General features: G+C 30.3%; 2 long non-coding RNA genes across 4 annotated transcripts; both read left to right on the plus strand.

Moving 5' to 3' along the window:
- Positions 1 to 600: 600 nt before the first annotated feature.
- Positions 601 to 12,237, plus strand: LOC139487286 (uncharacterized). 3 transcript variants are annotated; one of them, XR_011655819.1, is made up of 17 exons: positions 601 to 793; positions 936 to 1,014; positions 1,579 to 1,669; positions 2,240 to 2,318; positions 2,883 to 2,973; positions 4,018 to 4,096; positions 4,661 to 4,751; positions 5,322 to 5,400; positions 5,965 to 6,055; positions 7,095 to 7,173; positions 7,738 to 7,828; positions 8,399 to 8,477; positions 9,042 to 9,132; positions 9,703 to 9,781; positions 10,346 to 10,436; positions 11,476 to 11,554; positions 12,119 to 12,237. It is a non-coding gene; the product is annotated as an uncharacterized lncRNA (long non-coding RNA). The 3 variants fall into 3 exon arrangements; XR_011655820.1 differs by lacking the exons at positions 601 to 793; positions 936 to 1,014; positions 1,579 to 1,669; ... (6 more) ...; positions 11,476 to 11,554; positions 12,119 to 12,237 and adding an exon at positions 6,606 to 6,744 and having other exon boundaries at positions 7,738 to 8,256; positions 9,042 to 9,560; positions 10,346 to 10,464; XR_011655818.1 differs by lacking the exons at positions 601 to 793; positions 936 to 1,014; positions 1,579 to 1,669; ... (6 more) ...; positions 11,476 to 11,554; positions 12,119 to 12,237 and adding an exon at positions 6,760 to 6,952 and having other exon boundaries at positions 7,738 to 8,256; positions 9,042 to 9,560; positions 10,346 to 10,464.
- Positions 12,238 to 12,913: 676 nt separating this feature from the next.
- On the plus strand, positions 12,914 to 14,010 carry LOC139487307 (uncharacterized). The gene is made up of 3 exons (XR_011655821.1): positions 12,914 to 13,106; positions 13,249 to 13,327; positions 13,892 to 14,010. It is a non-coding gene; the product is annotated as an uncharacterized lncRNA (long non-coding RNA).
- The last annotated feature ends 6,617 nt before the right edge of the window (positions 14,011 to 20,627 follow it).

Consider the following 20,627-nt stretch of genomic DNA (forward strand, 5'->3'; position numbering starts at 1 on the left):
TTTTATAATGATACACTGAAATGAGGATTTTTCGAAGAAATTAGACTGAAATTGCCGTAGGATATGGCCTTACATTATAGTGATTTTCTCTGAAACTATAGCTCTGACTGAGACAAAACTTGACAGTTATGCTTGAAATAACTTGCAATTGGAGGGAAAAAAATTACATTAAGTTTATTTGATATTTAGGTGTTCTTTAGGTGTAATACCACCAAATCATGGTACGCCACATCCGGTTGCATACGAAAGTAGGCCTAAAAAAATATTCCCTTGAATTTGACAGTTGTAGAAAATGAACCCTGAATTTCAATGCACTTAAATTTTTCTGAGTCGTAAATATGTATGTTGGATGTCTGAATGCATCATTCTTTTTTTATTTGATCGTCTTATAAAATATTCTGGAGCGTTAAGGTTACATAGCATACCAAGCAAGTAACCAGTAAATACAAGTGTAAAAATTGGGTTGTTTACTTCCCGTGATGATTATTTTCTTATATGCAATGAAATGTAGTGTGAAATTTTCACTGTATCACTGGAAAGGATTAAACTTTACACATGCAAAGTATTTCTTTGGTTGAAATAAAGGTAAATAATGTACAATTTTTTTAAAAGTGTCAATTTAACAAAGACTAATAGGGAAAAATCAATGGTGGTATTACACCTATTTAGGGAAACCATATGTGCACTCGTGACCTTTTTGTACTTTCATTTTTAAAAGTTATAAATAAACCAGTTCATACATTGTAAACATGGACAATTCGGAATGGATTTAGACACAGAAAGCACGTTTGAGGTAAAATTGCCTTGAATTGGGGGTTTATGGGTGTTTTCTAAGTCAAATGGGTGGACAGACAAAGCTGTATTTAGTTTACTGTGTTAAATTTTAAATTACCCTTACAGTTTTGTTTATACAACATGTGAATTTTTTATTTCAGTGTTAACCATGTTCTGAAGAGCATTCTGTTGAAAAATCTTATATGTGAATTGGTCTGCAGATGACACTTCAGCATTAAAGTAAGTATCAACTATCATCATGTTTTTTGTTGTTTTTTTTGGCCGCAAAAGTTTACAATTTGCCATTGTGCCGTCTACATTTTGTACAGACAATAAATCATCTAAACACTTATTTGCCCTGGATTTATACACATCATATACCAGTCTCACATACTTAAACTTTATAATTCTTACCAATTATTTTTTGTACCAGCATTCCAAGGGACATAACCCTTTTTAAAACATTTTGAGGTATTTTTTATAACTCTTTTTCCCCATTTTTTAATGTAAAATACAAGAAAGTTGACTCTTTGTATAAATCTATTAGAAATATACTGTTATGAGTAAATAAAAAGACCTTGATACCAGTAACAAAAAATGATTGACTGAAAGGGAACCGTTATTTGTCACACTAGTCGAACAGACCAAAAACTCGAGTTACACATAAGGGCTTATAGAAACTTTCGTGTAGACTGTTAACATTTATAGAGACAGTTCTTTCAGCTAAAACACTTTAATTATTGATTTAACATTATATTTATTTATTTTTTGTGGGTAAATAATCACATTTGTTTTATTTTTTAGACAAAAGATATCAAGTTTTGATGAAAAAGGAAGGAAGGAGGAAAAATGGACCAAAACAGACCAAAACAGACCTTCAAATGAACTCTAAAAGGTGCAATAAAATTGTTTATCATCTTAAAGTTGTCTTTTGTATTCTATTTAATTGTTTGAATGCATAGATCATGAGTTTATGATCAGATAGTAGTCAACACTGCATTTTATAATGATACACTGAAATGAGGATTTTTCGAAGAAATTAGACTGAAATTGCCGTAGGATATGGCCTTACATTATAGTGATTTTCTCTGAAACTATAGCTCTGACTGAGACAAAACTTGACAGTTATGCTTGAAATAACTTGCAATTGGAGGGAAAAAAATTACATTAAGTTTATTTGATATTTAGGTGTTCTTTAGGGAAACCATATGTGCACTCGTGACCTTTTTGTACTTTCATTTTTAAAAGTTATAAATAAACCAGTTCATACATTGTAAACATGGACAATTCGGAATGGATTTAGACACAGAAAGCACGTTTGAGGTAAAATTGCCTTGAATTGGGGGTTTATGGGTGTTTTCTAAGTCAAATGGGTGGACAGACAAAGCTGTATTTAGTTTACTGTGTTAAATTTTAAATTACCCTTACAGTTTTGTTTATACAACATGTGAATTTTTTATTTCAGTGTTAACCATGTTCTGAAGAGCATTCTGTTGAAAAATCTTATATGTGAATTGGTCTGCAGATGACACTTCAGCATTAAAGTAAGTATCAACTATCATCATGTTTTTTGTTGTTTTTTTTGGCCGCAAAAGTTTACAATTTGCCATTGTGCCGTCTACATTTTGTACAGACAATAAATCATCTAAACACTTATTTGCCCTGGATTTATACACATCATATACCAGTCTCACATACTTAAACTTTATAATTCTTACCAATTATTTTTTGTACCAGCATTCCAAGGGACATAACCCTTTTTAAAACATTTTGAGGTATTTTTTATAACTCTTTTTCCCCATTTTTTAATGTAAAATACAAGAAAGTTGACTCTTTGTATAAATCTATTAGAAATATACTGTTATGAGTAAATAAAAAGACCTTGATACCAGTAACAAAAAATGATTGACTGAAAGGGAACCGTTATTTGTCACACTAGTCGAACAGACCAAAAACTCGAGTTACACATAAGGGCTTATAGAAACTTTCGTGTAGACTGTTAACATTTATAGAGACAGTTCTTTCAGCTAAAACACTTTAATTATTGATTTAACATTATATTTATTTATTTTTTGTGGGTAAATAATCACATTTGTTTTATTTTTTAGACAAAAGATATCAAGTTTTGATGAAAAAGGAAGGAAGGAGGAAAAATGGACCAAAACAGACCAAAACAGACCTTCAAATGAACTCTAAAAGGTGCAATAAAATTGTTTATCATCTTAAAGTTGTCTTTTGTATTCTATTTAATTGTTTGAATGCATAGATCATGAGTTTATGATCAGATAGTAGTCAACACTGCATTTTATAATGATACACTGAAATGAGGATTTTTCGAAGAAATTAGACTGAAATTGCCGTAGGATATGGCCTTACATTATAGTGATTTTCTCTGAAACTATAGCTCTGACTGAGACAAAACTTGACCGTTATGCTTGAAATAACTTGCAATTGGAGGGAAAAAAATTACATTAAGTTTATTTGATATTTAGGTGTTCTTTAGGTGTAATACCACCAAATCATGGTACGCCACATCCGGTTGCATACGAAAGTAGGCCTAAAAAAATATTCCCTTGAATTTGACAGTTGTAGAAAATGAACCCTGAATTTCAATGCACTTAAATTTTTCTGAGTCGTAAATATGTATGTTGGATGTCTGAATGCATCATTCTTTTTTTATTTGATCGTCTTATAAAATATTTTGGAGCGTTAAGGTTACATAGCATACCAAGCAAGTAACCAGTAAATACAAGTGTAAAAATTGGGTTGTTTACTTCCCGTGATGATTATTTTCTTATATGCAATGAAATGTAGTGTGAAATTTTCACTGTATCACTGGAAAGGATTAAACTTTACACATGCAAAGTATTTCTTTGGTTGAAATAAAGGTAAATAATGTACAATTTTTTTAAAAGTGTCAATTTAACAAAGACTAATAGGGAAAAATCAATGGTGGTATTACACCTAAATTATTTAGGGAAACCATATGTGCACTCGTGACCTTTTTGTACTTTCATTTTTAAAAGTTATAAATAAACCAGTTCATACATTGTAAACATGGACAATTCGGAATGGATTTAGACACAGAAAGCACGTTTGAGGTAAAATTGCCTTGAATTGGGGGTTTATGGGTGTTTTCTAAGTCAAATGGGTGGACAGACAAAGCTGTATTTAGTTTACTGTGTTAAATTTTAAATTACCCTTACAGTTTTGTTTATACAACATGTGAATTTTTTATTTCAGTGTTAACCATGTTCTGAAGAGCATTCTGTTGAAAAATCTTATATGTGAATTGGTCTGCAGATGACACTTCAGCATTAAAGTAAGTATCAACTATCATCATGTTTTTTGTTGTTTTTTTTGGCCGCAAAAGTTTACAATTTGCCATTGTGCCGTCTACATTTTGTACAGACAATAAATCATCTAAACACTTATTTGCCCTGGATTTATACACATCATATACCAGTCTCACATACTTAAACTTTATAATTCTTACCAATTATTTTTTGTACCAGCATTCCAAGGGACATAACCCTTTTTAAAACATTTTGAGGTATTTTTTATAACTCTTTTTCCCCATTTTTTAATGTAAAATACAAGAAAGTTGACTCTTTGTATAAATCTATTAGAAATATACTGTTATGAGTAAATAAAAAGACCTTGATACCAGTAACAAAAAATGATTGACTGAAAGGGAACCGTTATTTGTCACACTAGTCGAACAGACCAAAAACTCGAGTTACACATAAGGGCTTATAGAAACTTTCGTGTAGACTGTTAACATTTATAGAGACAGTTCTTTCAGCTAAAACACTTTAATTATTGATTTAACATTATATTTATTTATTTTTTGTGGGTAAATAATCACATTTGTTTTATTTTTTAGACAAAAGATATCAAGTTTTGATGAAAAAGGAAGGAAGGAGGAAAAATGGACCAAAACAGACCAAAACAGACCTTCAAATGAACTCTAAAAGGTGCAATAAAATTGTTTATCATCTTAAAGTTGTCTTTTGTATTCTATTTAATTGTTTGAATGCATAGATCATGAGTTTATGATCAGATAGTAGTCAACACTGCATTTTATAATGATACACTGAAATGAGGATTTTTCGAAGAAATTAGACTGAAATTGCCGTAGGATATGGCCTTACATTATAGTGATTTTCTCTGAAACTATAGCTCTGACTGAGACAAAACTTGACAGTTATGCTTGAAATAACTTGCAATTGGAGGGAAAAAAATTACATTAAGTTTATTTGATATTTAGGTGTTCTTTAGGGAAACCATATGTGCACTCGTGACCTTTTTGTACTTTCATTTTTAAAAGTTATAAATAAACCAGTTCATACATTGTAAACATGGACAATTCGGAATGGATTTAGACACAGAAAGCACGTTTGAGGTAAAATTGCCTTGAATTGGGGGTTTATGGGTGTTTTCTAAGTCAAATGGGTGGACAGACAAAGCTGTATTTAGTTTACTGTGTTAAATTTTAAATTACCCTTACAGTTTTGTTTATACAACATGTGAATTTTTTATTTCAGTGTTAACCATGTTCTGAAGAGCATTCTGTTGAAAAATCTTATATGTGAATTGGTCTGCAGATGACACTTCAGCATTAAAGTAAGTATCAACTATCATCATGTTTTTTGTTGTTTTTTTTGGCCGCAAAAGTTTACAATTTGCCATTGTGCCGTCTACATTTTGTACAGACAATAAATCATCTAAACACTTATTTGCCCTGGATTTATACACATCATATACCAGTCTCACATACTTAAACTTTATAATTCTTACCAATTATTTTTTGTACCAGCATTCCAAGGGACATAACCCTTTTTAAAACATTTTGAGGTATTTTTTATAACTCTTTTTCCCCATTTTTTAATGTAAAATACAAGAAAGTTGACTCTTTGTATAAATCTATTAGAAATATACTGTTATGAGTAAATAAAAAGACCTTGATACCAGTAACAAAAAATGATTGACTGAAAGGGAACCGTTATTTGTCACACTAGTCGAACAGACCAAAAACTCGAGTTACACATAAGGGCTTATAGAAACTTTCGTGTAGACTGTTAACATTTATAGAGACAGTTCTTTCAGCTAAAACACTTTAATTATTGATTTAACATTATATTTATTTATTTTTTGTGGGTAAATAATCACATTTGTTTTATTTTTTAGACAAAAGATATCAAGTTTTGATGAAAAAGGAAGGAAGGAGGAAAAATGGACCAAAACAGACCAAAACAGACCTTCAAATGAACTCTAAAAGGTGCAATAAAATTGTTTATCATCTTAAAGTTGTCTTTTGTATTCTATTTAATTGTTTGAATGCATAGATCATGAGTTTATGATCAGATAGTAGTCAACACTGCATTTTATAATGATACACTGAAATGAGGATTTTTCGAAGAAATTAGACTGAAATTGCCGTAGGATATGGCCTTACATTATAGTGATTTTCTCTGAAACTATAGCTCTGACTGAGACAAAACTTGACAGTTATGCTTGAAATAACTTGCAATTGGAGGGAAAAAAATTACATTAAGTTTATTTGATATTTAGGTGTTCTTTAGGTGTAATACCACCAAATCATGGTACGCCACATCCGGTTGCATACGAAAGTAGGCCTAAAAAAATATTCCCTTGAATTTGACAGTTGTAGAAAATGAACCCTGAATTTCAATGCACTTAAATTTTTCTGAGTCGTAAATATGTATGTTGGATGTCTGAATGCATCATTCTTTTTTTATTTGATCGTCTTATAAAATATTCTGGAGCGTTAAGGTTACATAGCATACCAAGCAAGTAACCAGTAAATACAAGTGTAAAAATTGGGTTGTTTACTTCCCGTGATGATTATTTTCTTATATGCAATGAAATGTAGTGTGAAATTTTCACTGTATCACTGGAAAGGATTAAACTTTACACATGCAAAGTATTTCTTTGGTTGAAATAAAGGTAAATAATGTACAATTTTTTTAAAAGTGTCAATTTAACAAAGACTAATAGGGAAAAATCAATGGTGGTATTACACCTATTTAGGGAAACCATATGTGCACTCGTGACCTTTTTGTACTTTCATTTTTAAAAGTTATAAATAAACCAGTTCATACATTGTAAACATGGACAATTCGGAATGGATTTAGACACAGAAAGCACGTTTGAGGTAAAATTGCCTTGAATTGGGGGTTTATGGGTGTTTTCTAAGTCAAATGGGTGGACAGACAAAGCTGTATTTAGTTTACTGTGTTAAATTTTAAATTACCCTTACAGTTTTGTTTATACAACATGTGAATTTTTTATTTCAGTGTTAACCATGTTCTGAAGAGCATTCTGTTGAAAAATCTTATATGTGAATTGGTCTGCAGATGACACTTCAGCATTAAAGTAAGTATCAACTATCATCATGTTTTTTGTTGTTTTTTTTTGCCGCAAAAGTTTACAATTTGCCATTGTGCCGTCTACATTTTGTACAGACAATAAATCATCTAAACACTTATTTGCCCTGGATTTATACACATCATATACCAGTCTCACATACTTAAACTTTATAATTCTTACCAATTATTTTTTGTACCAGCATTCCAAGGGACATAACCCTTTTTAAAACATTTTGAGGTATTTTTTATAACTCTTTTTCCCCATTTTTTAATGTAAAATACAAGAAAGTTGACTCTTTGTATAAATCTATTAGAAATATACTGTTATGAGTAAATAAAAAGACCTTGATACCAGTAACAAAAAATGATTGACTGAAAGGGAACCGTTATTTGTCACACTAGTCGAACAGACCAAAAACTCGAGTTACACATAAGGGCTTATAGAAACTTTCGTGTAGACTGTTAACATTTATAGAGACAGTTCTTTCAGCTAAAACACTTTAATTATTGATTTAACATTATATTTATTTATTTTTTGTGGGTAAATAATCACATTTGTTTTATTTTTTAGACAAAAGATATCAAGTTTTGATGAAAAAGGAAGGAAGGAGGAAAAATGGACCAAAACAGACCAAAACAGACCTTCAAATGAACTCTAAAAGGTGCAATAAAATTGTTTATCATCTTAAAGTTGTCTTTTGTATTCTATTTAATTGTTTGAATGCATAGATCATGAGTTTATGATCAGATAGTAGTCAACACTGCATTTTATAATGATACACTGAAATGAGGATTTTTCGAAGAAATTAGACTGAAATTGCCGTAGGATATGGCCTTGCATTATAGTGATTTTCTCTGAAACTATAGCTCTGACTGAGACAAAACTTGACAGTTATGCTTGAAATAACTTGCAATTGGAGGGAAAAAAATTACATTAAGTTTATTTGATATTTAGGTGTTCTTTAGGGAAACCATATGTGCACTCGTGACCTTTTTGTACTTTCATTTTTAAAAGTTATAAATAAACCAGTTCATACATTGTAAACATGGACAATTCGGAATGGATTTAGACACAGAAAGCACGTTTGAGGTAAAATTGCCTTGAATTGGGGGTTTATGGGTGTTTTCTAAGTCAAATGGGTGGACAGACAAAGCTGTATTTAGTTTACTGTGTTAAATTTTAAATTACCCTTACAGTTTTGTTTATACAACATGTGAATTTTTTATTTCAGTGTTAACCATGTTCTGAAGAGCATTCTGTTGAAAAATCTTATATGTGAATTGGTCTGCAGATGACACTTCAGCATTAAAGTAAGTATCAACTATCATCATGTTTTTTGTTGTTTTTTTTGGCCGCAAAAGTTTACAATTTGCCATTGTGCCGTCTACATTTTGTACAGACAATAAATCATCTAAACACTTATTTGCCCTGGATTTATACACATCATATACCAGTCTCACATACTTAAACTTTATAATTCTTACCAATTATTTTTTGTACCAGCATTCCAAGGGACATAACCCTTTTTAAAACATTTTGAGGTATTTTTTATAACTCTTTTTCCCCATTTTTTAATGTAAAATACAAGAAAGTTGACTCTTTGTATAAATCTATTAGAAATATACTGTTATGAGTAAATAAAAAGACCTTGATACCAGTAACAAAAAATGATTGACTGAAAGGGAACCGTTATTTGTCACACTAGTCGAACAGACCAAAAACTCGAGTTACACATAAGGGCTTATAGAAACTTTCGTGTAGACTGTTAACATTTATAGAGACAGTTCTTTCAGCTAAAACACTTTAATTATTGATTTAACATTATATTTATTTATTTTTTGTGGGTAAATAATCACATTTGTTTTATTTTTTAGACAAAAGATATCAAGTTTTGATGAAAAAGGAAGGAAGGAGGAAAAATGGACCAAAACAGACCAAAACAGACCTTCAAATGAACTCTAAAAGGTGCAATAAAATTGTTTATCATCTTAAAGTTGTCTTTTGTATTCTATTTAATTGTTTGAATGCATAGATCATGAGTTTATGATCAGATAGTAGTCAACACTGCATTTTATAATGATACACTGAAATGAGGATTTTTCGAAGAAATTAGACTGAAATTGCCGTAGGATATGGCCTTACATTATAGTGATTTTCTCTGAAACTATAGCTCTGACTGAGACAAAACTTGACAGTTATGCTTGAAATAACTTGCAATTGGAGGGAAAAAAATTACATTAAGTTTATTTGATATTTAGGTGTTCTTTAGGGAAACCATATGTGCACTCGTGACCTTTTTGTACTTTCATTTTTAAAAGTTATAAATAAACCAGTTCATACATTGTAAACATGGACAATTCGGAATGGATTTAGACACAGAAAGCACGTTTGAGGTAAAATTGCCTTGAATTGGGGGTTTATGGGTGTTTTCTAAGTCAAATGGGTGGACAGACAAAGCTGTATTTAGTTTACTGTGTTAAATTTTAAATTACCCTTACAGTTTTGTTTATACAACATGTGAATTTTTTATTTCAGTGTTAACCATGTTCTGAAGAGCATTCTGTTGAAAAATCTTATATGTGAATTGGTCTGCAGATGACACTTCAGCATTAAAGTAAGTATCAACTATCATCATGTTTTTTGTTGTTTTTTTTGGCCGCAAAAGTTTACAATTTGCCATTGTGCCGTCTACATTTTGTACAGACAATAAATCATCTAAACACTTATTTGCCCTGGATTTATACACATCATATACCAGTCTCACATACTTAAACTTTATAATTCTTACCAATTATTTTTTGTACCAGCATTCCAAGGGACATAACCCTTTTTAAAACATTTTGAGGTATTTTTTATAACTCTTTTTCCCCATTTTTTAATGTAAAATACAAGAAAGTTGACTCTTTGTATAAATCTATTAGAAATATACTGTTATGAGTAAATAAAAAGACCTTGATACCAGTAACAAAAAATGATTGACTGAAAGGGAACCGTTATTTGTCACACTAGTCGAACAGACCAAAAACTCGAGTTACACATAAGGGCTTATAGAAACTTTCGTGTAGACTGTTAACATTTATAGAGACAGTTCTTTCAGCTAAAACACTTTAATTATTGATTTAACATTATATTTATTTATTTTTTGTGGGTAAATAATCACATTTGTTTTATTTTTTAGACAAAAGATATCAAGTTTTGATGAAAAAGGAAGGAAGGAGGAAAAATGGACCAAAACAGACCAAAACAGACCTTCAAATGAACTCTAAAAGGTGCAATAAAATTGTTTATCATCTTAAAGTTGTCTTTTGTATTCTATTTAATTGTTTGAATGCATAGATCATGAGTTTATGATCAGATAGTAGTCAACACTGCATTTTATAATGATACACTGAAATGAGGATTTTTCGAAGAAATTAGACTGAAATTGCCGTAGGATATGGCCTTACATTATAGTGATTTTCTCTGAAACTATAGCTCTGACTGAGACAAAACTTGACAGTTATGCTTGAAATAACTTGCAATTGGAGGGAAAAAAATTACATTAAGTTTATTTGATATTTAGGTGTTCTTTAGGTGTAATACCACCAAATCATGGTACGCCACATCCGGTTGCATACGAAAGTAGGCCTAAAAAAATATTCCCTTGAATTTGACAGTTGTAGAAAATGAACCCTGAATTTCAATGCACTTAAATTTTTCTGAGTCGTAAATATGTATGTTGGATGTCTGAATGCATCATTCTTTTTTTATTTGATCGTCTTATAAAATATTCTGGAGCGTTAAGGTTACATAGCATACCAAGCAAGTAACCAGTAAATACAAGTGTAAAAATTGGGTTGTTTACTTCCCGTGATGATTATTTTCTTATATGCAATGAAATGTAGTGTGAAATTTTCACTGTATCACTGGAAAGGATTAAACTTTACACATGCAAAGTATTTCTTTGGTTGAAATAAAGGTAAATAATGTACAATTTTTTTAAAAGTGTCAATTTAACAAAGACTAATAGGGAAAAATCAATGGTGGTATTACACCTATTTAGGGAAACCATATGTGCACTCGTGACCTTTTTGTACTTTCATTTTTAAAAGTTATAAATAAACCAGTTCATACATTGTAAACATGGACAATTCGGAATGGATTTAGACACAGAAAGCACGTTTGAGGTAAAATTGCCTTGAATTGGGGGTTTATGGGTGTTTTCTAAGTCAAATGGGTGGACAGACAAAGCTGTATTTAGTTTACTGTGTTAAATTTTAAATTACCCTTACAGTTTTGTTTATACAACATGTGAATTTTTTATTTCAGTGTTAACCATGTTCTGAAGAGCATTCTGTTGAAAAATCTTATATGTGAATTGGTCTGCAGATGACACTTCAGCATTAAAGTAAGTATCAACTATCATCATGTTTTTTGTTGTTTTTTTTGGCCGCAAAAGTTTACAATTTGCCATTGTGCCGTCTACATTTTGTACAGACAATAAATCATCTAAACACTTATTTGCCCTGGATTTATACACATCATATACCAGTCTCACATACTTAAACTTTATAATTCTTACCAATTATTTTTTGTACCAGCATTCCAAGGGACATAACCCTTTTTAAAACATTTTGAGGTATTTTTTATAACTCTTTTTCCCCATTTTTTAATGTAAAATACAAGAAAGTTGACTCTTTGTATAAATCTATTAGAAATATACTGTTATGAGTAAATAAAAAGACCTTGATACCAGTAACAAAAAATGATTGACTGAAAGGGAACCGTTATTTGTCACACTAGTCGAACAGACCAAAAACTCGAGTTACACATAAGGGCTTATAGAAACTTTCGTGTAGACTGTTAACATTTATAGAGACAGTTCTTTCAGCTAAAACACTTTAATTATTGATTTAACATTATATTTATTTATTTTTTGTGGGTAAATAATCACATTTGTTTTATTTTTTAGACAAAAGATATCAAGTTTTGATGAAAAAGGAAGGAAGGAGGAAAAATGGACCAAAACAGACCAAAACAGACCTTCAAATGAACTCTAAAAGGTGCAATAAAATTGTTTATCATCTTAAAGTTGTCTTTTGTATTCTATTTAATTGTCTGAATGCATAGATCATGAGTTTATGATCAGATAGTAGTCAACACTGCATTTTATAATGATACACTGAAATGAGGATTTTTCGAAGAAATTAGACTGAAATTGCCGTAGGATATGGCCTTACATTATAGTGATTTTCTCTGAAACTATAGCTCTGACTGAGACAAAACTTGACAGTTATGCTTGAAATAACTTGCAATTGGAGGGAAAAAAATTACATTAAGTTTATTTGATATTTAGGTGTTCTTTAGGTGTAATACCACCAAATCATGGTACGCCACATCCGGTTGCATACGAAAGTAGGCCTAAAAAAATATTCCCTTGAATTTGACAGTTGTAGAAAATGAACCCTGAATTTCAATGCACTTAAATTTTTCTGAGTCGTAAATATGTATGTTGGATGTCTGAATGCATCATTCTTTTTTTATTTGATCGTCTTATAAAATATTCTGGAGCGTTAAGGTTACATAGCATACCAAGCAAGTAACCAGTAAATACAAGTGTAAAAATTGGGTTGTTTACTTCCCGTGATGATTATTTTCTTATATGCAATGAAATGTAGTGTGAAATTTTCACTGTATCACTGGAAAGGATTAAACTTTACACATGCAAAGTATTTCTTTGGTTGAAATAAAGGTAAATAATGTACAATTTTTTTAAAAGTGTCAATTTAACAAAGACTAATAGGGAAAAATCAATGGTGGTATTACACCTATTTAGGGAAACCATATGTGCACTCGTGACCTTTTTGTACTTTCATTTTTAAAAGTTATAAATAAACCAGTTCATACATTGTAAACATGGACAATTCGGAATGGATTTAGACACAGAAAGCACGTTTGAGGTAAAATTGCCTTGAATTGGGGGTTTATGGGTGTTTTCTAAGTCAAATGGGTGGACAGACAAAGCTGTATTTAGTTTACTGTGTTAAATTTTAAATTACCCTTACAGTTTTGTTTATACAACATGTGAATTTTTTATTTCAGTGTTAACCATGTTCTGAAGAGCATTCTGTTGAAAAATCTTATATGTGAATTGGTCTGCAGATGACACTTCAGCATTAAAGTAAGTATCAACTATCATCATGTTTTTTGTTGTTTTTTTTGGCCGCAAAAGTTTACAATTTGCCATTGTGCCGTCTACATTTTGTACAGACAATAAATCATCTAAACACTTATTTGCCCTGGATTTATACACATCATATACCAGTCTCACATACTTAAACTTTATAATTCTTACCAATTATTTTTTGTACCAGCATTCCAAGGGACATAACCCTTTTTAAAACATTTTGAGGTATTTTTTATAACTCTTTTTCCCCATTTTTTAATGTAAAATACAAGAAAGTTGACTCTTTGTATAAATCTATTAGAAATATACTGTTATGAGTAAATAAAAAGACCTTGATACCAGTAACAAAAAATGATTGAGTGAAAGGGAACCGTTATTTGTCACACTAGTCGAACAGACCAAAAACTCGAGTTACACATAAGGGCTTATAGAAACTTTCGTGTAGACTGTTAACATTTATAGAGACAGTTCTTTCAGCTAAAACACTTTAATTATTGATTTAACATTATATTTATTTATTTTTTGTGGGTAAATAATCACATTTGTTTTATTTTTTAGACAAAAGATATCAAGTTTTGATGAAAAAGGAAGGAAGGAGGAAAAATGGACCAAAACAGACCAAAACAGACCTTCAAATGAACTCTAAAAGGTGCAATAAAATTGTTTATCATCTTAAAGTTGTCTTTTGTATTCTATTTAATTGTTTGAATGCATAGATCATGAGTTTATGATCAGATAGTAGTCAACACTGCATTTTATAATGATACACTGAAATGAGGATTTTTCGAAGAAATTAGACTGAAATTGCCGTAGGATATGGCCTTACATTATAGTGATTTTCTCTGAAACTATTGCTCTGACTGAGACAAAACTTGACAGTTATGCTTGAAATAACTTGCAATTGGAGGGAAAAAAATTACATTAAGTTTATTTGATATTTAGGTGTTCTTTAGTCAGAGCTTCTCCGTGTTATACACTTGTGAAATATATAGACGAAATTTCTGTATTGAAATGAATCTACATCTCACAAACAGGATTTTCAAATAACGATTGTGAGTAATCACCTTACAAACCAATATAAACGTATGGCAAGATATAACCATGAAGGAATTTAGTTTTTGTCAGACGCAAGAACTCATCACTATATATATCATAAACGTATACGTATATATATGCATACAGTTTCAAATATTAAGAACAAGCGGTCGATGTCGATAGTCTGTTTTCCAACTGTTCAGAGTTAGACATGTCACTTGTTCATTCTTGGAAGCCTTCATATTCCCCGTCTAACGATGGGAACTCTTTCTGATTGTGTTGACTATAAATGCTTGTATGGTAATTCTGTCGTTTATCTGTACAAGCGGTTGCATTTCCTCTCCTTTCCCAACAAACAAACGAACGAAACGCCACTAGTCTGATTTCTCTGGAGCTCATCCTCAATGGCTCTTATACGTCAGGAAACTTACAGGTATACTAATAATGATTGTTTCAAGAACAACGATGTATGGACGAACTATTATAAATTCGTCAATATCAGTTATGCATGACTAAAATATAACTTTTATTACAACTACTGTATTACTTATTTGGATTAATGACGGCTATCATGTTCAACATTGCACAAATATTATCATAGAATTTAAAAAAAAATCCTCAAAAATCCTCAAAAGAAATAATGCCTTAGCTTAGATAATTGATATTCTTTTCACAAAAAGTTCGTGTAAATGATTGTCAAATGAATTTAATTATGTAAGAATAAAATGTTAAAAAGAAACTAAAAAAAAGTCATGCATGTTGTATGTTGTATTTTTTTTGTCAATTAAAAACTTTAAAATTGCAATAGTTTTATTAGCATTTAAACACAGCCAGATTTGAATACAAGTTAAGAAATTCCGGTAAAGTCAATGATATCAAACAGATGTACAATGGTATATCAAATTGGGTAATATTGCATTTAGTTTTTATAAAAGATTAAAACTACTATTTTTTGCTTCATATTTGAATCTTTACGCCAATTGCCGCTAAGAAAGTAATCAAAAATTGTTTCCTTTTATTTTTATACACTTTCGGAATTACGAATCTGAATTTTATTTTCAATTAATTTACACAATTTAATTATTGTATCTTTATTCTCATCGTGTATTAAATCTTAGTGTATTAACATCGTGACAGCATACTCTTTCTAATCCTTTCTGTTTATCCTTTCCAAATACTAGTAACAACATTTATACCTGTGTACGCTTGAACTCACACCTGCGGCTAAATAGCTACAAGGTAAACGAATTGACCTCAAGCAGAGAAATATACAGTGACCTTTACAAAATAATATATTCTGCTCACACATTAGTTGCATTGAAATGATTATCAAAACAATAACGGTAAATAGAACTGAAATATTTTCAGTTCAATATCAGTAAAAATGTTCAATAAATATTTTATGAAAAAAATCTCAACAATAATTAATTAAATTTATTCAAAAACATTTACTAGAGATAATTTTATAGGAGTTTAATTCAATCAATACAAAACGGTATATGCATATTCATTTTCGTTCATTCTTATATTGTGGTTAATAACTTCGACCATTCGTCAGCTGTGCGCTTTTAATGACGTATATTGTCGATAAGCTATAAGAGTTAAACAGATTTTATTTTTTCCCAGAATTCAATAAATCGGGCTAATACGTCACGACCCACTCGAGAATTCAACCAAAAAAGTTACAAATACTTGATTTTCTCCGTTATTAGAAGGAATATAAATTTAAAACTTTGCAAATGTGTTTTTTATGTTAAGATGAACATAATTAGATGATAAGTAAAAAATCGCGGAATTTCCCTTTAAAAGACAAATACAGATATACATAAATTATATGCAAAATGAGAAAAACAGCATCACATTTGAATTTGTTCGATATTATTAGGCTTGTTGACAAGTTATGTAATATGGTACCTTATGCGCATTTAGGGGGTTCACAATTAAACAAAATCTATATAAAAAAAATAATAGTCTTGGCCTTGTTTTTGGTAGGAATACCTGTTGAAGGTATAAAAATAAATCATGTGACGTATGTTCATGTACTATAATTAGCATCTATCTGGGTATTTAAAACATGATTTACCTATCTTATCGAATGAAAAGAATTCACGGGGAAATGGCTCTAGCTCTTTGATTTACAATAATTTGGCCTAAAAGTTCTTAACTTCTTCAAAAACTTGCTATCATGCAATCTATACTGAATACATCGAACTTTTTTGTACTCTTTACTACACCTTGTGAATTCGCGCTTTTAGCAGTTTTAATTCTGCAGTTTTGCTTTATGATATAATTACCGTTTTTCATCAGAATCTTTACTTAACTATGGTTTCTTAAACTTTCTTTTCTTAAAATAATTATTAAAATCATTAACCTTTCTAGTGACTTTTTACTCTGACAATAAATCACATTTTGATGCAGCTTTTCATTCATCAACTATGGTATTAATAACAGTATTATCTATTTGATCACTTTCTATTTTTTTCATTTTAACAACAATTAAGTACTAAGACAGCGTGCACAAAGTTGACGGCAACTGTAAAATGCGCCTTTTAGATAGTTTTATACAACCATGTTTAAAATATTTTTGAATAAGAATAGGAATAAGAATTTTTTTATGATAAAATGATGAATGCATGCCATTAAAATCCACATTATTAGTAAGGTAAATTAAAATTTAATCTATAAAGCACGAAACGGAATATAGAAAACAGCAAAAAACTTGTAACATTAAATAAGCATAAATTAGAGTTTTTGACCTAAAACTTATACAAATTCAACAAATTTCCCTGCATTTTCGTATTACAGAATTGTTCGGATTCTGACTCGGACATCACACGAAATTCATCGCAAAAAAAATCAAAAACGATCATGGTAGATAAGTTTGGAATGGTCTTCGTTATGTGTAAGAAGTAGTAATTTGGAAGGATTAATAATCGAAATGAAAGAATCGACAAGAACAATATGTAATTACAATCTTTTTATTTTCAAAAAAACTTGGTATTCCTAATGTGCATAACCAGAGGTTTAAAATAATCCTCAAAATATGAATGATTCCATAGTCCAGACTGAACACCTGATTTTTTTTAATGTCCAGCTAGTATGTTACAATCTTAAGAAATGACGTTTTAACGCTATTATCTGAAAAGGGTCCACGACATAATCGCTAATCATTTCCATTTCACTGCTCTTAGCATATATCTATTTAAATTTCCAGAATGTGCATTTGCTGCACATTTTTGTTCGAAAGAAAAAAGAAATATGTTGAACGTAAATGTTTAAAGTTATGTGATAAACTAAGTGTCCAGTGTTTTTGTTACGCGCTTGTTTTCTGGAGGAAAATGCCGACGTCGTTAATGGTTTTAGTAATTTGAAGACGTTACGTTTGTGGACTCAGCTTTGTGCACACCGTCTAAATAAAAGCTGAAACAATCATTAAATTCATGGTATTTATCATTATCGCATTTACATTTATTAAGAAGAATGACCTTTAATATAAACATTTTCATTTTCAACAACAGGCATAAAAGTATCTTGACATGATATTTCAACATAAATTTCATCGTGCACATCACTAAAAATTGGATCATAAAGAAGAATTTGAAAAATCTAAAAGAAACTATAAAATAGTTCAGGAGACATAATACCATTGTCAATTACATTGAATTCTTTTCAAGTGAAAGCACCAAAATTATAACCTTTGAACTTTCTACCATTTGTAATCAATAAATTTAGATCTTTAAATTTGCATGATTTTATATAATAATAACAATTTATTTCCATGATTATCAACGGATGTATCCTGACTAGAACGTTTTTACAAATACCTAATGCGTTTAAATCTATAAAGTCAAAATTATGTTTAATCTCCTTCTCGAGTTGAATACATTCAATTAGATAGTAATTCATTTCAACAAAGTCATATAAAACCATTGTTTTTTTCCGTTTTATCTAATATATATGCGTAGACCTGGAATATTTCATGAAGCATCTTTAAGTTATCAAGCACGTTTCGGATCATTCTTTGACAGTCAATATCGTTAATACTTCGCAGTTAAACGAAAGGAGTATCGTCAGCTTAAAAGCGACGCCCTCTTCCTAGATCTGTGTTTCGGTACGTCAAGAAAATGAAATTGGTAGCCATTTGTTAATAGAAATTCATTTCTTACTGAAAAAGTTTATATTAAGCAATATGACATGACATTGGACAGGCACAATCAGAATGAGGCAGAATTTTAGAACTCAATCCTCCCCGTAACCAGGAACCCTTGCGTAACAACGCAACATAAGAACAAACTGTAAATATCAGTTGGAAAGGCATTAAATTCTCAGATTGACACAAAACACAAAATAAACCTATATTTGTTACGTTTATGACGCATATAGAATAGATTACTGGCTAGCCATATATTTGAGTTTAACATGTGTATATAATTAACTGTAGGATACGATCTACTGAACATGTAATTGAGAATACTTCGAAACCACCACTTTTTTGGATGGCATGACAATTTTTGTCCTGTGTCAATAACAGTATTCTCGACAAAAGTCGAAAATACTTAATACATGCATGCAGTATGTTTTGACAACGTACAGAATTTATAAATTGGTTGAAATTGAATGCACTATTTAAACTATAATCATATTTCCTGATGTTAAAATTATTTCCTGAACGGTTCATTAATCATTTCATTGAGAGAGAAAAGCCATGTTGATCGACCAGCATCAACCATTATTGATTGCATTTTTTTGGTTGTTAGGATATGTATTATCAAATAATAATATGTGCTTTACGACCAACAGGTAAATTTCTATCTTTTAGGGAAAATTGATCATAATAATTGAAAATTGATCAGAAATCACATATACAAAATTTGTATACATTGTATATCACTAACTACCCGATAATATTTCTGTTTTGTTAGATATGGTATAAAATAATATGAGTTGATATATTTTTATCAGCAATTATAACAAAAGCTAAATGACATATCGAACGCTTGAATGAAACATTTGGATGTGTTTCCTCACTCCATACGGAAAATTAAAAATAATGTACAGTTTTAGCTGAAATAGTATATTGATAACTCGTCCATCTACATTGTATAAGTGAAACTTGTATCTTTTGAAAATTAAACCTCTTACTCCGAAGATTATGACGAAGGGATACGGTGTTGAAATGTATGATATCAAATTCTCACTCGCACATATAAAAAATATATACATAAATCAATGAATAAAGGTTGCATTCTCTTATCTTATAGTCATGTTGTAGTCATGAAAATCGAGCAAAAATACACATTGCTTGAATGTGAACTGATGGCTATTTTATTCTCAGGTGCATGATCTTTTTTATTATTTGCTTTTTGTTTTGACTTAGCTGTCAGTAATTACAAGTACTCACATAAATGTACGTAGTGTCTTGTAGTTGTAGGGATGTATAAGTTTCCTGCCACGCTCTCTGTTTGTTTCTTTCTTGTTTGTATCTGATGAGTTAAGCACTTTTCAACTGATATGTTTTGTTAATAAGTTGTACTGATACGTCAATGTCCCATGTGAGGGGCAAGTTTTGCTAACATATTGAACCCCGCCATAATCTCAATGTGCCTGGCCAAAATCTGGAACCTGAAATAAAGAAGTTGTGATTCCGTATATTACATTTATTATTTTTTATTGTTTTGTAAAGTTTGTGCTTGTGTTGTGCTGTTTTATGACGTCACGAGTATGATACCATGTACGAGTGTGTTAGTTCTGTAAACATAATTCAAACAAATTTGGATCTGAATATTATATTAGTGCATTTCTACACTTTACATTATGTTATAACATTTGACCTTTACATAGTTTATAACAAAGTTGGCTGGACATTTAACCAAAACACTAGTGGCGAAAATCTTTCTATTTTTCAATCCATCTTTTAGAACGGTATTAAATGATGGGAAAGTACTCTATTATAAAATATCCTACTGTTGTCGGACGAACAATATAATTACTGAGAAGGATGTTTGCAGAGGTATGTTTATAAATATATTTTAATCATTTAGCTCTCTTTTTTAGTTCTTTGGATTGGTTAAAACACCTTTATTTGTATTTGCCATGTTCGTAATAAAAAAAAATCATATCTGACAAATGTCATACATAAGAACGTAACATTAACAGGATAATGAACGTTATAAAATGTTTGCTATGTTTTATATATTCACGCAATATTTCACTCAACAAATAAGTTTTATCAAGGACGTGCAGCAATCCAGGAAAAATC

The sequence above is a fragment of the Mytilus edulis genome, chromosome 1 (assembly GCF_963676685.1).
Source record: "Mytilus edulis chromosome 1, xbMytEdul2.2, whole genome shotgun sequence".
In the NCBI taxonomy this organism is placed as follows: domain Eukaryota; kingdom Metazoa; phylum Mollusca; class Bivalvia; order Mytilida; family Mytilidae; genus Mytilus; species Mytilus edulis.